Below are 16,456 nucleotides of genomic sequence, written 5' to 3' on the forward strand. Positions count from 1 at the left end.
CAGAAGGCTGGATGGAGGCAGCAGCCAGGGTGGAGGAGGCAGCAGGCTGGGTGGAGGCAGCAGCCAGGGTGGAGGAGGCAGCAGGCTGGGTGGAGGCAGCAGCCAGGGTGGAGGAGGCAGCAGGCTGGGTGGAGGCAGCAGCCAGGCTGGAGGAGGCAGCAGGCTGGGTGGAGGCAGCAGCCAGGCTGGAGGAGGGAGCAGGCTGGGTGGAGGAGGCTGCAGCCAGGGTGGAGGAGGCAGCAGGCTGGGTGGAGGCAGCAGCCAGGGTGGAGGAGGCAGCAGGCTGGATGGAGGCAGCAGCCAGGGTGGAGGAGGCAGCAGGCTGGATGGAGGCAGCAGCCAGGGTGGAGGAGGCAGCAGGCTGGGTGGAGGCAGCAGCCAGGGTGAAGGAAGCAGCAGGCTGGGTGGAGGCAGCAGCCAGGGTGGAGGAGGCAGCAGGCTGGGTGGAGGAGGTGGCAGCAGCCAGGGTGGAGGAGAGAGACTCAGAGGAGGGCACAAAATGGGAGCAGACAGAGAAGCTTGAGTCATCGGTAAGACTTGACACAGTAATGTCATGGTCTTCCCCGAGCCCTCATCTTCTTCATCCTCGCCTTCATCCACATCCTCCAGCATGTTCTCTGTCTCTTCTGAGTCAGGGTCCACCACCAGGGGCTGTCTGGTCTGACTCAGCAGGTAGTCAACACCAAGCAGCTCTCCTATGGAAAAAAATATAAGAACACACAAACATACAGGACTTGTCAAAAATTACACATTACTGTTTTTCATGTTTTTGAATGAAGACTCTTATGCTCATCAATCCTGCATTTATTCGATTAAATAAAAAAATACAGTCAACAACAGTTCTACTGTGAAATGGTACTATGGCTTAAAATAGCTCTTTTCTATTTTAATATACCTTAAAATGTAATTTATTTCTGTGATTGTAATTGTAATTTTCAGCATGATTACTCCAGTCTTCAGAGTCACATGATCCTTCAAAAATCAGTCTAATTTGCTGATTTATTATCAATGTTGAAAACACATGCTGCTTTTTATATAATATGTGCTGCTTTCTTGAATATTCATTAATGAAAAAAAGTTAAATAAAGAACAGCAATAGAAATGCATTATAGCATTATAAAGTACCGTTCAAAAGTTTGGGGTTAGTACATTTGTGTTCTTTTTTTTTTTTTATTAAGAAATTAATACTGGTATTCAGCAAGGATGTTAGATAAATGATGTTCTTTTTAACAGTTTATTCAGCAATGAACAATGAAAAACACAATTAAAAAAAATATATATAAGGGGATGACATACCAGTGTATTCAGCAGGTGGCCTGAAAGTTGGCACAAAAGGCCGACCAAACACCTTCAGGCTGTTGGTGTTGACGCAGTGGGCCATATCCCCGGAGTAGGTGAGAGAGAGGGGATGCTGGTTTGCTGGTCACTGATGCAGCCGCCCGATCCTGATTCCACCTATTCAAGCCTTCTAGCAGGTAAAGCTGGAAATTCAGTGCATTTGCACTGGTTCCTAGAAGGAGAAAAAAATATACCAATAAAAATTACAAGCCTCACCATATGAATAACAGAAATTGAAATTATTTCAAGCATCATACATGTGAGACACCAACCTGGAATGAACCTGTTTAGGTGGCAGTGAAAAGACTCCAGGGATGTGGACCCTCTGGCACACCGATATCTAGTCAGGGTGACCCCTGCCTTTGTGGTGGTGCCAACTCAGTGTATAGAGGCACACCCGGCACATCCTGGATGCACTTGACATGGCGTTTCTGCACACGCCAGATGTGCTCCATGCGCACCTCTTCCAGCAGTGGGACACCCATAAGGTCCCTCCCATTTGCACCACCCAGCTCCTGCTGCAGTCTCTCAATGATTTGGCTGGTGGCCTCCTCACCTCGTGTCCTCCTGCGGCAGTAAAGATTTAGCTCCTTTTTACTGATGCTCCTGTCCACCAGGTTGTCAGTCAGAGCTGGCACACCCTCCTGCATCAGCTGTTTTTTCTTTGCCTGCCGCAACAGGCTGAGGTCTTCAGCATCCCACTCAAAGATTCAGGCAGACAGGCATCCCATGAAGGTGTGGTAGAGGGGATGGGCATCGGTGGTGCAGCCCACGGCCATCCTCCTCATGAAGTGCCAGATGTCCAGATGTATCTGAAGGTCTGGCCACTTGCCGAACCTGGTCTGCAGCTTGCTTGTTGCTCCCTCACTCACACAGCAGCCACAGTCCACATAAAGCAGCACCGGTGGTGGAATGGCAGCCTGGCGGTACCGCTCCATTACACCGGTCACCATCCTGTCCAGTCCCGGCCCTTCTTGCACTGACAGCACACTGGTCACTATCTGGCCAACCTCATTTCCAATGGAGGTTAACCAGAGTGCTGTCCCCTGTCCATGGCCAGCCAGCTTCTTTGTGATCTGGAATTTACAAATGTAATAAGACATTTGTGGTGTAACGTTAGCAATAACAATAATATTAATGTCTATCAGACGGTATTTATGAACATTACAGAACAGTTAAATATTTTTTTTACCTTTTTTGTGGAATCCATCTTTAAGATTTTGCCATAGATGGATGTGATGCTGGCCTTTATGTGTCCAATTCTGGAGAGGATATCCCTGCCGTACACTGAGAGCAGCCAACGACTGGTGGGGATCTCAATTGACTCTGGAGGCTCCTTGCAGACCACTGGAGAAAGGCTGGGTCAATCGACAAAGTCAGCACACTCCCCAAGATAGTGTGCCAACCGATTTAGCCATTCCATGGTTCTCTTTCAACTGCCGCACCAAACGAGCTGGGCTGTTGCCCAGTGTCCGGTCCCGAAGCAGGCTAATGACACGGATGTCACAGGCATACCTGAAATTGCACATTGTTGCTGTGATCAGTTAAATGTTCTTTAGTCCTCACAATAACCATCTTAAGACTACTCTACTCACTTGCGGGTCAGGATCAGCCGGAACATTTTCTGGTGCGGCAGGTCAAGCTGCTCCCGGACAGTCTGGCTAGTGGACAGATAGTTCAGAGAACACACAGTGCACCTGAGTGTCTCTGTCACCATGACATAGTACCTATCGATGTCCAGAACCTTCCGTGCTCTTTTATGGACACCATAGCCTGTCAGGTTCTTGCCACAAGCTGGACAGAAAACATTCACCTTCCACAGGTGGTAGGGCATCCACACCATCAACCGATGGGTGAAGAACCGGTCAGGTGTAGGTGTAGGTGTCTGGTGATAAATGAGAGCTGGGACAGGCGGCTCGTACCACAGCTTCAAATCTGGCCGCAGCTTGCCAGCGTGGAAAATAGTGCTGGCAATCCACCTCTGGTCCTGCACAGGGATGGTCTTGGGCCATTCACCTGGCAGCCAGAAAGAAGCTGGGGCCCCAGTGGCTGGCTGGACTCCTCCAGGCTCCTCCTGTATGGAAGACAAGTTGTTATTCCATTAAATGTTGCACTACTTTATATCATAGCCTGTTCTATAAATAGAAGCCGCTGCACTCACAGAGGATGGAGATGGGCTGGGGGTCATCACAAAGGATGGAGCAGGAGATGTGCTGGGAGGAGAAGGCCTAGCTGTTCCTTCAGAGGACGGAGGAGAGGGACTGGTGGTCTTCACAGAAGACAGAGAAGGGGTGGAGCTCCTCACAGAGGATAGAGGGGTGGAGGCAGTCCTCACAGAGGCCATAGCCTGAGTCCTCACTGATGAAGGAGGAGAGGGGCTGGGAAGAGAAGCCACCAAAAGGGCATAAAATATAGTGAAATGGCATAACAACATTTTAATAGATATGTGATGATACATCAAATGTCATTACCTTATTAATGTGGAATCCACAATTGCAGGCCATGGAGCCTCCAAAGAGGGTGGTCTGCCCATGGGCCTGCATGGGGCATTTCTCAATCTGAAAAGATAATAATCATTGTTTACTTTACTAACTTGAGGTGATCTGCATACTACATACTATATAATGAATGAATGATAACTTTGCTTTACCTTCTGGTAGAGGTCATACCACTTGCGTTGCCTTGGGGCTGGTCTGTTGCCTTCTCCAGAAGGCCAAACCCCACAGCGGGCAAAAGTCCTCAACCTGGCCATCCACTCACCGTCTCCCATGGCCTTTTGGCTTTTTGGCTTAACAACATGGGCCTGCATGGGGCATTTCTCAATCTGAAAAGATAATAATCATTGTTTACTTTACTAACTTGTCTGAACTATTGTCAGGTGATCTGCATACTACATACTATATAATGAATGAATGATAACTTTGCTTTACCTTCTGGTAGAGGTCATACCACTTGCGTTGCCTTGGGGCTGGTCTGTTGCCTTCTCCAGAAGGCCAAACCCCACAGCGGGCAAAAGTCCTCAACCTGGCCATCCACTCACCGTCTCCCATGGCCTTGTGGCTTTTTGGCTTAGTGCTCATCTACACACAAAATGGTTTCATTCATAATTCCTATTTAAATGTTAGGTTGGCATAAGTGATTGTTAAAAAGAGAGGCTCGAATACTTGGAAAAAATAAGGGTGTGCAATAAGACCTAAATCTAACTTCAGGATTTGAGAAATTATTTCACAACAGCTACATATGTCAATATAGTTATTTTTGTTATTTGATTATAATTTAAATGAGAACAAAGAAGTAAATTACAAATAATAGGACAAATACATTAGTACCAAATACAGTAGTAATAATAATAATACAACAATGTAATAAGAAATACTTAGTTCTCATCTACACACAAAATGTAAAAACATGGATTTCATTCATAATGCTTATTTAAAATAAATAAATAAATGTATGTAATGTTAGGTTAGCATCAGTGATTGTAAAAAAATAGACACTCAAATACTAGGAAAATTTAAGAAATTATTTCACAACAGCTACATATATTAATATAGTTATTTTTGTTATTAGATTTTTATTTAAATAGAAAAAGAAGACAATTACGAACCCACGACCCTGGGATTAAGAGTCTCATGCTCTACCGACTGAGCTAGCCGGGCTCGGTGGGTGAAAGATCAAGGCTGACCGCTCTTTTGATAAACATTTCATGCGCAAAACGAAGCCCCGCTTCTCGCACATGCTTGACAAAACATCTCGCAGGTAAGGTTGGACTTAAGCCTAGTGGTAGGTTTAGAGCAGGGGCGTCCCAACTCGATCCTGGTGGTTCCTTGTCCTGCCGAGTTTGGATCCAAGCACAAAGAAACACACCTGAAGCTGCTGATCCCGGTGTCACCACGGAGACTAAAAACTTGCAGGCAGGTCTGATGGAGCTGGCTGGAGCGAAACTCTACCTGACAGGGGCCCTCCAGGACAGAGTTTGGACACCCCTGGCTGAGACTGTTCTCTGTTTGTTTTAGCCACGCCTGTTGCTGGGGAATACAGATTGAACGAGCAGAGCTCTTGTCCAACAGCCTGAAAGGCTACTAGTTCAGCCAACTCATCAAACATTCCAGGTATGGAGTTCTGTCCCGCTGTGTGAATACAGTTTGCAAACTCCGACAGCATATGACTGGAAAGCCATTTTGGTGGCATTTTGTGGCGCTCCAAGAGGGAGATTTGATCAGGACCTCCCTGGACCACACAGGCCTCCACCACCCGGAAAACAAAACACGAAAACTCCGCGTACACGCCACAGCAAACTTGAGCTGACGCAAACATTGACTCAGCAGCCGTTGTCTTCTTTTAACACTACACGACTCTCAAAGCTGTTCACTCTCAAAAGGGGCTACGGACGCTGCTCCACGCATGCGTCAGCGGACACGTGTGCTAAATTCTGCGCTTGCCGACATGGCTGCGAAAAGCTTCCTTCGTCCTTGGGTGGGCTCGAACCACCATCCTTTCGGTTAACAGCCGAACGCGCTAGCCTATTGCGCCACAGAGACTGACGGTGCATGCCCCTATGGGTAACGGTCACAAAAGAAAACGAAGTTAGGCGCGTCTCACAGGTTGGCTGCAGCACTAGTCCTGCGTCAGCAAACTGAGGTCAAGAGAATGACACCCGTTGGGAGGGGCCAGAGAGAGCCAAAGGACACGCCCAACGTGGGGCTCGAACCCACGACCCTGAGATTCACAGGCTTGACAAAACATCTCGCGGGTAAGGTTGGACTTAAGCCTAGCGGTAGTTTTAGAGCAGGGGCGTCCCAACTCGATCCTGGAGGTTCCTTGTCCTGCCGAGTTTGGATCCAAGCACAAAGAAACACACCTGAAGCTGCTGATCCCAGTCTCACCACGGAGACTAGAAACTTGCAGGCAAGACTAGAAACTTTTGACTCATCAAACGTTCCAGGTATGGAGTTCTGTCCCGCTGTGTGAATACAGTTTGCAAACTCCGACAGCATATGATTGGAAAGCCATTTTGGTGGCATTTTGTGGCGCTGCAAGAGGGAGATTTGATCAGGACCTCCCTGGACCACACAGGCCTCCACCACCCGGAAAACAAAACAAGAACACTCCGCGTACACGCCACAGCAAACTTGAGCTGACGCAAACATTGACTCAGCACCCGTTGTCTTCTTTTAACACTAGACGACTCGCAAAGCTGTTCACTCTCAAAATGGGCTACAGACGCTGCTCCACGCATGCGTCAGCGGACACGTGTGCTAAATTCTGCGCTTGCCGACATGGCTGCGAAAAGCTTCCTTCGTCCCTGGGTGGGCTCGAACCACCATCCTTTCGGTTAACAGCCGAACGCGCTAGCCTATTGCGCCACAGAGACTGACGGTGCATAACCCTATGGGTAACGGTTACAAAAGAAATCGAAGCTGGGCGCGTCTCACAGGTTGGCTGCAGCACTAGTCCTGCGTCAGCAAACTGAGGTCAAGAGAATGACACCCGTTGGGAGGGGCCAGAGAGAGCCAAAGGACACGCCCAATGTGGGGCTCGAACCCACGACCCTGAGATTAAGAGTCTCATGCTCTACCGACTGAGCTAGCCGGGCTGCAGTGGTCGAAAGATCAAGGCTGACCGCTGTTTTGATAAGTGCCAAACATTTAATGCGCAAAACGGAGCCTCGCTTCTAGCACAGGCTTGACAAAACATCTCGCGGGTAAGGTTGGACTTAAGCCTAGCGGTAGTTTTAGAGCAGGGGCGTCCCAACTCGATCCTGGAGGTTCCTTGTCCTGCCGAGTTTGGATCCAAGCACAAAGAAACACACCTGAAGCTGCTGATCCCGGTCTCACCACGGAGACTAGAAACTTGCAGGCAGGTCTGATGGAGCTGGCTGGATCGAAACTCTACCTGACAGGGGCCCTCCAGGACAGAGTTTGGACACCCCTGGCTGAGAGTGTTCTCTGTTTGTTTTAGCCATGCCTGTTGCTGGGGAATACAGATTGAATGAGCAGAGCTCTTGTCCAACAGCCTGAAAGGCTACTAGTTCAGCCAACTCATCAAACGTTCCAGGTATGGAGTTCTGTCCCGCTGTGTGAATACAGTTTGCAAACTCCGACAGCATATGACTGGAAAGCCATTTTGGTGGCATTTTGTGGCGCTCCAAGAGGGAGATTTGATCAGGACCTCCCTGGACCACACAGGCCTCCACCACCCGGAAAACAAAACACGAAAACTCCGCGTACACGCCACAGCAAACTTGAGCTGACGGAAACATTGACTCAGCACCCGTTGTCTTCTTTTAACACTACACGACTCTCAAAGCTGTTCACTCTCAAAAGGTGCTACGGACGCTGCTCCACGCATGCGTCAGCGGACACGTGTGCTAAATTCTGCGCTTGCCGACATGGCTGCGAAAAGTTTCCTTCGTCCCTGGATGGGCTCGAACCGCCATCCTTTCGGTTAACAGCCGAACTCGCTAGCCTATTGCGCCACAGAGACTGACGGTGCATGCCCCTATGGGTAACGGTCACAAAAGAAATCGAAGCTGGGCGCGTCTCACAGGTTGGCTGCAGCACTAGTCCTGCGTCAGCAAACTGAGGTCAAGAGAATGACACTTGTTGGGAGGGGCCAGAGAGAGCCAAAGGACACGATTAAGAGTCTCATGCTCTACCGACTGAGCTAGCCGGACTGCGGTGGTCGAAAGATCAAGGCTAACCGCTGTTTTGATAAGTGCCAAACATTTCATGCGCAAAACGGAGCCTCGCTTCTAGCACAGGCTTGACAAAACATCTTGCGGGTAAGGTTGGACTTAAGCCTAGCGGTAGGTTTAGAGCAGGGGCGTCCCAACTCGATCCTGGAGGTTCCTTGTCCTGCCGAGTTTGGATCCAAGCACAAAGAAACACACCTGAAGCTGCTGCTCAGCAAACTTGAGCTGACGCAAACATTGACTCAGCACCCGTTGTCTTCTTTTAACACTAGACGACTCGCAAAGCTGTTCACTCTTAAAAGGGGCTACGGACGCTGCTCCACGCATGCGTCAGCGGACACGTGTGCTAAATTCTGCGCTTGCCGACATGGCTGCGAAAAGCTTCCTTCGTCCCTGGGTGGGCTCGAACCACCATCCTTTCGGTTAACAGCCGAACGCGCTAGCCTATTGCGCCACAGAGACTGACGGTGCATGCCCCTATGGGTAACGGTCACAAAAGAAATCGAAGCTGGGCACGTCTCACAGGTTGGTTGCAACACTAGTCCTGCGTCAGCAAACTGAGGTCAAGAGAATGACACCCGTTGGGAGGGGCCAGAGAGAGCCAAAGGACACGCCCAATGTGGGGCTCAAACCCACGACCCTGAGATTAAGAGTCTCACGCTCTACCGACTGAGCTAACCGGGATGGGTGGTCGAAAGATCAAGGCTGACTGCTGTTTTGATAAGTTCCAAACATTTCATGCGCAAAACGGAGCCTCGCTTCTAGCACAGGCTTGACAAAACATCTTGCGGGTAAGGTTGGACTTAAGCCTAGCGGTAGGTTTAGAGCAGGGGCGTCCCAACTCGATCCTGGAGGTTCCTTGTCTTGCCGAGTTTGGATCCAAGCACAAAGAAACACACCTGAAGCTGCTGCTCAGCAAACTTGAGCTGACGCAAACATTGACTCAGCACCCGTTGTCTTCTTTTAACACTAGACGACTCGCAAAGCTGTTCACTCTTAAAAGGGGCTACGGACGCTGCTCCACGCATGCGTCAGCGGACACGTGTGCTAAATTCTGTGCTTGCCGACATGGCTGCGAAAAGCTTCCTTCGTCCCTGGGTGGGCTCGAACCACCATCCTTTCGGTTAACAGCCGAACGCGCTAGCCTATTGCGCCACAGAGACTGACGGTGCATGCCCCTATGGGTAACGGTCACAAAAGAAATCGAAGCTGGGCACGTCTCACAGGTTGGTTGCAACACTAGTCCTGCGTCAGCAAACTGAGGTCAAGAGAATGACACCCGTTGGGAGGGGCCAGAGAGAGCCAAAGGACACGCCCAATGTGGGGCTCAAACCCACGACCCTGAGATTAAGAGTCTCACGCTCTACCGACTGAGCTAACCGGGATGGGTGGTCGAAAGATCAAGGCTGACTGCTGTTTTGATAAGTTCCAAACATTTCATGCGCAAAACGGAGCCTCGCTTCTTGCACAGGCTTGACAAAACATCTCGCGGGTAAGGTTGGACTTAAGCCTAGCGGTAGGTTTAGAGCAGGGGCGTCCCAACTCGATCCTGGAGGTTCCTTGTCCTGCCGAGTTTGGATCCAAGCACAAAGAAACACACCTGAAGCTGCTGCTCAGCAAACTTGAGCTGACGCAAACATTGACTCAGCACCCGTTGTCTTCTTTTAACACTAGACGACTCGCAAAGCTGTTCACTCTCAAAAGGGGCTACGGACGCTGCTCCACGCATGAGTCAGCGGACACGTGTGCTAAATTCTGCGCTTGCCGACATGGCTGCGAAAAGCTTCCTCCGTCCCTGGGTGGGCTCGAACCACCATCCTTTCGGTTAACAGCCGAACGCGCTAGCCTATTGCGCCACAGAGACTGACGGTGCATGCCCCTATGAGTAACGGTCACAAAAGAAATCGAAGCTGGGCACGTCTCACAGGTTGGTTGCAACACTAGTCCTGCGTCAGCAAACTGAGGTCAAGAGAATGACACCCGTTGGGAGGGGCCAGAGAGAGCCAAAGGACACGCCCAACATGGGGCTCGAACCCACGACCCTGAGATTAAGAGTCTCACGCTCTACCGACTAAGCTAGCCGGGATGCGGTGGTCGAAAGATCAAGGCTGACTGCTGTTTTGATAAGTGCCAAACATTTCATGCGCAAAAAAGGAGCCTCGCTTCTAGCACAGGCTTGACAAAACATCTCGCGGGTAAGGTTGGACTTAAGCCTAGCAGTAGGTTTAGAGCAGGGGCGTCCCCACTCGATCCTGGAGGTTCCTTGTCCTGCCGAGTTTGGATCCAAGCACAAAGAAACACACCTGAAGCTGCTGATCCCGGTCTCACCACGGAGACTAGAAACTTGCAGGCAGGTCTGATGGAGCTGGCTGGAGTGAAACTCTACCTGACAGGGGCCCTCCAGGACAGAGTTTGGACACCCCTGGCTGAGACTGTTCTCTGTTTGTTTTAGCCACGCCTGTTGCTGGGGAATACAGATTGAACGAGCAGAGCTCTTGTCCAACAGCCTGAAAGGCTACTAGTTCAGCCAACTCATCAAACGTTCCAGGTATGGAGTTCTGTCCCGCTGTGTGAATACAGTTTGCAAACTCCGACAGCATATGACTGGAAAGCCATTTTGGTGGCATTTTGTGGCGCTCCAAGAGGGAGATTTGATCAGGACCTCCCTGGACCACACAGGCCTCCACCACCCGGAAAACAAAACACGAAAACTCCGCGTACACGCCACAGCAAACTTGAGCTGACGCAAACATTGACTCAGCACCCGTTGTCTTCTTTTAACACTACACGACTCTCAAAGCTGTTCACTCTCAAAAGGGGCTACGGACGCTGCTCCACGCATGCGTCAGCGGACACGTGTGCTAAATTCTGCGCTTGCCGACATGGCTGCGAAAAGTTTCCTTCGTCCCTGGGTGGGCTCGAACCCACATCCTTTCGGTTAACAGCCGAACGCGCTAGCCTATTGCGCCACAGAGACTGACGGTGCATGCCCCTATGGGTAACGGTCACAAAAGAAATCGAAGCTGGGCGCGTCTCACAGGTTGGCTGCAGCACTAGTCCTGCGTCAGCAAAATGAGGTCAAGAGAATGACACCCGTTGGGAGGGGCCAGAGTGAGCCAAAGGACACGCCCAACGTGGGGCTCGAACCCACGACCCTGAGATTAAGAGTCTCATGCTCTACCGACTGAGCTAGCCGGGCTGCGGTGGGCGAAAGATCAAGGCTGACCACTGTTTTTATAAGTGCCAAACATTTCATGCGCAAAACGGAGCCTCGCTTCTAGCACAGGCTTGACAAAACATCTCGCGGGTAAGGTTGGACTTAAGCCTAGCGGTAGGTTTAGAGCAGGGGCGTCCCAACTCGATACTGGAGGTTCCTTGTCCTGCCGAGTTTGGATCCAAGCACAAAGAAACACACCTGAAGCTGTGTGTCCCGGTCTCACCACGGAGACTAGAGACTTGCAGGCAGGTCTGATGGAGCTGGCTGGAGCGAAACTCTACCTGACAGGGGCCCTCCAGGACAGAGTTTGGACACCCCTGGCTGAGACTGTTCTCTGTTTGTTTTAGCCACGCCTGTTGCTGGGGAATACAGATTGAACGAGCAGAGCTCTTGTCCAACAGCCTGAAAGGCTACTAGTTCAGCCAACTTATCAAACATTCCAGGTATGGAGTTCTGTCCCGCTGTGTGAATACAGTTTGCAAACTCAGACAGCATATGACTGGAAAGCCATTTTGGTGGCATTTTGTGGCGCTCCAAGAGGGAGATTTGATCAGGAACTCCCTGGACCACACAGGCCTCCACCACCCGGAAAACAAAACACGAAAACTCCGCGTACACGCCACAGCAAACTTGAGCTGACGCAAACATTGACTCAGCACCCGTTGTCTTCTTTTAACACTACACGACTCTCAAAGCTGTTCACTCTCAAAAGGGGCTACGGACGCTGGTCCACGCATGCGTCAGCGGACACGTGTGCTAAATTCTGCGCTTGCCGACATGGCTGCGAAAAGCTTCCTTCGTCCCTGGGTGGGCTCGAACCACCATCCTTTCGGTTAACAGCCGAACGCGCTAGCCTATTGCGCCACAGAGACTGACGGTGCATGCCCCTATGGGTAACGGTCACAAAAGAAATCGAAGCTAGGCGCGTCTCACAGGTTGGCTGCAGCACTAGTCCTGCGTCAGCAAACTGAGGTCAAGAGAATGACACCCGTTGGGAGGGGCCAGAGAGAGCCAAAGGACACGCCCAACGTGGTGCTCGAACCCACGACCCTGAGATTCACAGGCTTGACAAAACATCTCGCGGGTAAGGTTGGACTTAAGCCTAGCGGTAGTTTTAGAGCAGGGGCGTCCCAACTCGATCCTGGAGGTTCCTTGTCCTGCCGAGTTTGGATCCAAGCACAAAGAAACACACCTGAAGCTGCTGATCCCGGTCTCACCACGGAGACTAGAAACTTGCAGGCAGGTCTGATGGAGCTGGCTGGATCGAAACTCTACCTGTCAGGGGCCCTCCAGGACAGAGTTTGGACACCCCTGGCTGAGACTGTTCTCTGTTTGTTTTAGCCACGCCTGTTGCTGGGGAATACAGATTGAACGAGCAGAGCTCTTGTCCAACAGCCTGAAAGGCTACTAGTTCAGCCAAGTCATCAAACGTTCCAGGTATGGAGTTCTGTCCCGCTGTGTGAATACAGTTTGCAAACTCCGACAGCATATGACTGGAAAGCCATTTTGGTGGCATTTTGTGGCGCTCCAAGAGGGAGATTTGATCAGGACCTCCCTGGACCACACAGGCCTCCACCACCCGGAAAACAAAACACGAAAACTCCGCGTACACGCCACAGCAAACTTGAGCTGACGCAAACATTGACTCAGCACCCGTTGTCTTCTTTTAACACTACACGACTCTCAAAGCTGTTCACTCTCAAAAAGGGCTACGGACGCTGCTCCACGCATGCGTCAGCGGACACGTGTGCTAAATTCTGCGCTTGCCGACATGGCTGCGAAAAGCTTCCTTCGTCCCTGGGTGGGCTCAAACCACCATCCTTTCGGTTAACAGCCGAACGCGCTAGCCTATTGCGCCACAGAGACTGACGGTGCATGCCCCTATGGGTAACGGTCACAAAAGAAATCGAAGCTAGGCGCGTCTCACAGGTTGGCTGCAGCACTAGTCCTGCGTCAGCAAACTGAGGTCAAGAGAATGACACCCGTTGGGAGGGGCCAGAGAGAGCCAAAAGACACGCCCAACGTGGGGATCGAACCCACAACCCTGAGATTAAGAGTCTCATGCTCTACCGACTGAGCTAGCCGGGATGCGGTGGTCGAATGATCAAGACTGTCCGCTGTTTTGATAAGTGCCAAACATTTCATGCGCAAAACGGAGCCTCGCTTCTAGCACAGGCTTGACAAAACATCTCGCGGGTAAGGGTGGACTTCAGCCTAGCGGTAGGTTTAGAGCAGGGGCGTCCCAACTCGATCTTGGAGGTTCCTTGTCCTGCCGAGTTTGGATCCAAGCACAAAGAAACACACCTGAAGCTGCTGCTCAGCAAACTTGAGCTGACGCAAACATTGACTCAGCACCCGTTGTCTTCTTTTAACACTAGACGACTCGCAAAGCTGTTCACTCTCAAAAGGGGCTACGGACGCTGCTCCACGCATGCGTCAGCGGACACGTGTGCTAAATTCTGCGCTTGCCGACATGGCTGCGAAAAGCTTCCTTCGTCCCTGGGTGGGCTCGAACCACCATCCTTTCGGTTAACAGCCGAACGCGCTAGCCTATTGCGCCACAGAGACTGACGGTGCATGCCCCTATGGGTAACGGTCACAAAAGAAATCGAAGCTGGGCACGTCTCACAGGTTGGTTGCAACACTAGTCCTGCGTCAGCAAACTGAGGTCAAGAGAATGACACCCGTTGGGAGGGGCCAGAGAGAGCCAAAGGACACGCCCAATGTGGGGCTCGAACACACGACCCTGAGATTAAACATCTCGCGGGTAAGGTTGGACTTAAGCCTAGCGGTAGGTTTAGAGCAGGGGCGTCCCAACTCGATCCTGGAGGTTCCTTGTCCTGCCGAGTTTGGATCCAAGCACAAAGAAACACACCTGAAGCTGCTGCTCAGCAAACTTGAGCTGATGCAAACATTGACTCAGCACCCGTTGTCTTCTTTTAACACTAGACGACTCGCAAAGCTGTTCACTCTCAAAAGGGGCTACGGACGCTGCTCCACGCATGCGTCAGCGGACACGTGTGCTAAATTCTGCGCTTGCCGACATGGCTGCGAAAAGCTTCCTCCGTCCCTGGGTGGGCTCGAACCACCATCCTTTCGGTTAACAGCCGAACGCGCTAGCCTATTGCGCCACAGAGACTGACGGTGCATGCCCCTATGGGTAACGGTCACAAAAGAAATCGAAGCTGGGCACGTCTCACAGGTTGGTTGCAACACTAGTCCTGCGTCAGCAAACTGAGGTCAAGAGAATGACACCCGTTGGGAGGGGCCAGAGAGAGCCAAAGGACACGCCCAACGTGGGGCTCGAACCCACGACCCTGAGATTAAGAGTCTCACGCTCTACCGACTGAGCTAGCCGGGATGCGGTGGTCGAAAGATCAAGGCTGACTGCTGTTTTGATAAGTGCCAAACATTTCATGCGCAAAACGGAGCCTCGCTTCTAGCACAGGCTTGACAAAACATCTCACGGGTAAGGTTGGACTTAAGCCTAGCGGTAGGTTTAGAGCAGGGGCGTCCCAACTCGATCCTGGAGGTTCCTTGTCCTGCCGAGTTTGGATCCAAGCACAAAGAAACACACCTGAAGCTGCTGATCCCGGTCTCACCACGGAGACTAGAAACTTGCAGGCAGGTCTGATGGAGCTGGCTGGAGTGAAACTGTACCTGACAGGGGCCCTCCAGGACAGAGTTTGGACACCCCTGGCTGAGAATGTTCTCTGTTTGTTTTAGCCACGCCTGTTGCTGGGGAATACAGATTGAACGAGCAGAGCTCTTGTCCAACAGCCTGAAAGGCTACTAGTTCAGCCAACTCATCAAACGTTCCAGGTATGGAGTTCTGTCCCGCTGTGTGAATACAGTTTGCAAACTCCGACAGCATATGACTGGAAAGCCATTTTGGTGGCATTTTGTGGCGCTCCAAGAGGGAGATTTGATCAGGACCTCCCTGGACCACACAGGCCTCCACCACCCGGAAAACAAAACACGAAAACTCCGCGTACACGCCACAGCAAACTTGAGCTGACGCAAACATTGACTCAGCACCCGTTGTCTTCTTTTAACACTACACGACTCTCAAAGCTGTTCACTCTCAAAAGGGGCTACGGACGCTGCTCCACGCATGCGTCAGCGGACACGTGTGCTAAATTCTGCGCTTGCCGACATGGCTGCGAAAAGTTTCCTTCGTCCCTGGGTGGGCTCGAACCACCATCCTTTCGGTTAACAGCCGAACGCGCTAGCCTATTGCGCCACAGAGACTGACGGTGCATGCCCCTATGGGTAACGGTCACAAAAGAAATCGAAGCTGGGCGCGTCTCACAGGTTGGCTGCAGCACTAGTCCTGCGTCAGCAAAATGAGGTCAAGAGAATGACACCCATTGGGAGGGGCCAGAGAGAGCCAAAGGACACGCCCAACGTGGGGCTCGAACCCACGACCCTGAGATTAAGAGTCTCATGCTCTACCGACTGAGCTAGCCGGGCTGCGGTGGGCGAAAGATCAAGGCTGACCGCTGTTTTTATAAGTGCCAAACATTTCATGCGCAAAACGGAGCCTCGCTTCTAGCACAGGCTTGACAAAACATCTCGCGGGTAAGGTTGGACTTAAGCCTAGCGGTAGGTTTAGAGCAGGGGCGTCCCAACTCGATACTGGAGGTTCCTTGTCCTGCCGAGTTTGGATCCAAGCACAAAGAAACACACCTGAAGCTGTGTGTCCCGGTCACACCACGGAGACTAGAAACTTGCAGGCAGGTCTGATGGAGCTGGCTGGAGCGAAACTCTACCTGTCAGGGGCCCTCCAGGACAGAGTTTGGACACCCCTGGCTGAGACTGTTCTCTGTTTTTTTTAGCCACGCCTGTTGCTGGGGAATACAGATTGAACGAGCAGAGCTCTTGTCCAACAGCCTGAAAGGCTACTAGTTCAGCCGACTCATCAAACGTTCCAGGTATGGTGTTCTGTCCCGCTGTGTTAATACAGTTTGCAAACTCCGACAGCATATGATTGGAAAGCCATTTTGGTGGCATTTTGTGTCGCTCCAAGAGGGAGATTTGATCAGGACCTCCCTGGACCACACAGGCCTCCACCACCCGGAAAACAAAACACGAAAACTCCGCGTACACGCCACAGCAAACTTGAGCTGACGCAAACATTGACTCAGCACCCGTTGTCTTCTTTTAACACTACACGACTCTCAAAGCTGTTCACTCTCAAAAGGGGC

General features: G+C 51.3%; 19 non-coding genes across 19 annotated transcripts; all 19 read right to left on the bottom strand.

The window, feature by feature from the left end:
* Nucleotides 1-5,805: 5,805 nt before the first annotated feature.
* trnan-guu (transfer RNA asparagine (anticodon GUU)) lies at nt 5,806-5,879 on the bottom strand. Its single transcript has one exon. It is a non-coding gene; the product is annotated as a tRNA-Asn (tRNA).
* A 759-nt stretch (nt 5,880-6,638) lies between these two features.
* Nucleotides 6,639-6,712, bottom strand: trnan-guu (transfer RNA asparagine (anticodon GUU)). Its single transcript has one exon. It is a non-coding gene; the product is annotated as a tRNA-Asn (tRNA).
* A 149-nt stretch (nt 6,713-6,861) lies between these two features.
* trnak-cuu (transfer RNA lysine (anticodon CUU)) lies at nt 6,862-6,934 on the bottom strand. The gene has a single exon. It is a non-coding gene; the product is annotated as a tRNA-Lys (tRNA).
* Nucleotides 6,935-8,420: 1,486 nt separating this feature from the next.
* On the bottom strand, nt 8,421-8,494 carry trnan-guu (transfer RNA asparagine (anticodon GUU)). Its single transcript has one exon. It is a non-coding gene; the product is annotated as a tRNA-Asn (tRNA).
* A 149-nt stretch (nt 8,495-8,643) lies between these two features.
* trnak-cuu (transfer RNA lysine (anticodon CUU)) lies at nt 8,644-8,716 on the bottom strand. The gene has a single exon. It is a non-coding gene; the product is annotated as a tRNA-Lys (tRNA).
* A 405-nt stretch (nt 8,717-9,121) lies between these two features.
* Nucleotides 9,122-9,195, bottom strand: trnan-guu (transfer RNA asparagine (anticodon GUU)). The gene has a single exon. It is a non-coding gene; the product is annotated as a tRNA-Asn (tRNA).
* Nucleotides 9,196-9,344: 149 nt separating this feature from the next.
* On the bottom strand, nt 9,345-9,417 carry trnak-cuu (transfer RNA lysine (anticodon CUU)). Its single transcript has one exon. It is a non-coding gene; the product is annotated as a tRNA-Lys (tRNA).
* A 405-nt stretch (nt 9,418-9,822) lies between these two features.
* Nucleotides 9,823-9,896, bottom strand: trnan-guu (transfer RNA asparagine (anticodon GUU)). The gene has a single exon. It is a non-coding gene; the product is annotated as a tRNA-Asn (tRNA).
* A 149-nt stretch (nt 9,897-10,045) lies between these two features.
* On the bottom strand, nt 10,046-10,118 carry trnak-cuu (transfer RNA lysine (anticodon CUU)). Its single transcript has one exon. It is a non-coding gene; the product is annotated as a tRNA-Lys (tRNA).
* Nucleotides 10,119-10,935: 817 nt separating this feature from the next.
* trnan-guu (transfer RNA asparagine (anticodon GUU)) lies at nt 10,936-11,009 on the bottom strand. The gene has a single exon. It is a non-coding gene; the product is annotated as a tRNA-Asn (tRNA).
* A 149-nt stretch (nt 11,010-11,158) lies between these two features.
* Nucleotides 11,159-11,231, bottom strand: trnak-cuu (transfer RNA lysine (anticodon CUU)). The gene has a single exon. It is a non-coding gene; the product is annotated as a tRNA-Lys (tRNA).
* Nucleotides 11,232-12,047: 816 nt separating this feature from the next.
* trnan-guu (transfer RNA asparagine (anticodon GUU)) lies at nt 12,048-12,121 on the bottom strand. The gene has a single exon. It is a non-coding gene; the product is annotated as a tRNA-Asn (tRNA).
* Nucleotides 12,122-13,041: 920 nt separating this feature from the next.
* On the bottom strand, nt 13,042-13,115 carry trnan-guu (transfer RNA asparagine (anticodon GUU)). Its single transcript has one exon. It is a non-coding gene; the product is annotated as a tRNA-Asn (tRNA).
* A 149-nt stretch (nt 13,116-13,264) lies between these two features.
* Nucleotides 13,265-13,337, bottom strand: trnak-cuu (transfer RNA lysine (anticodon CUU)). Its single transcript has one exon. It is a non-coding gene; the product is annotated as a tRNA-Lys (tRNA).
* Nucleotides 13,338-13,743: 406 nt separating this feature from the next.
* Nucleotides 13,744-13,817, bottom strand: trnan-guu (transfer RNA asparagine (anticodon GUU)). The gene has a single exon. It is a non-coding gene; the product is annotated as a tRNA-Asn (tRNA).
* A 497-nt stretch (nt 13,818-14,314) lies between these two features.
* Nucleotides 14,315-14,388, bottom strand: trnan-guu (transfer RNA asparagine (anticodon GUU)). The gene has a single exon. It is a non-coding gene; the product is annotated as a tRNA-Asn (tRNA).
* A 149-nt stretch (nt 14,389-14,537) lies between these two features.
* On the bottom strand, nt 14,538-14,610 carry trnak-cuu (transfer RNA lysine (anticodon CUU)). The gene has a single exon. It is a non-coding gene; the product is annotated as a tRNA-Lys (tRNA).
* Nucleotides 14,611-15,426: 816 nt separating this feature from the next.
* On the bottom strand, nt 15,427-15,500 carry trnan-guu (transfer RNA asparagine (anticodon GUU)). Its single transcript has one exon. It is a non-coding gene; the product is annotated as a tRNA-Asn (tRNA).
* A 149-nt stretch (nt 15,501-15,649) lies between these two features.
* On the bottom strand, nt 15,650-15,722 carry trnak-cuu (transfer RNA lysine (anticodon CUU)). The gene has a single exon. It is a non-coding gene; the product is annotated as a tRNA-Lys (tRNA).
* Between the last annotated feature and the right edge of the window lie 734 nt (nt 15,723-16,456).

This window comes from Carassius gibelio, chromosome B12 (genome assembly GCF_023724105.1).
Source record: "Carassius gibelio isolate Cgi1373 ecotype wild population from Czech Republic chromosome B12, carGib1.2-hapl.c, whole genome shotgun sequence".
NCBI classification, from domain to species: domain Eukaryota; kingdom Metazoa; phylum Chordata; class Actinopteri; order Cypriniformes; family Cyprinidae; genus Carassius; species Carassius gibelio.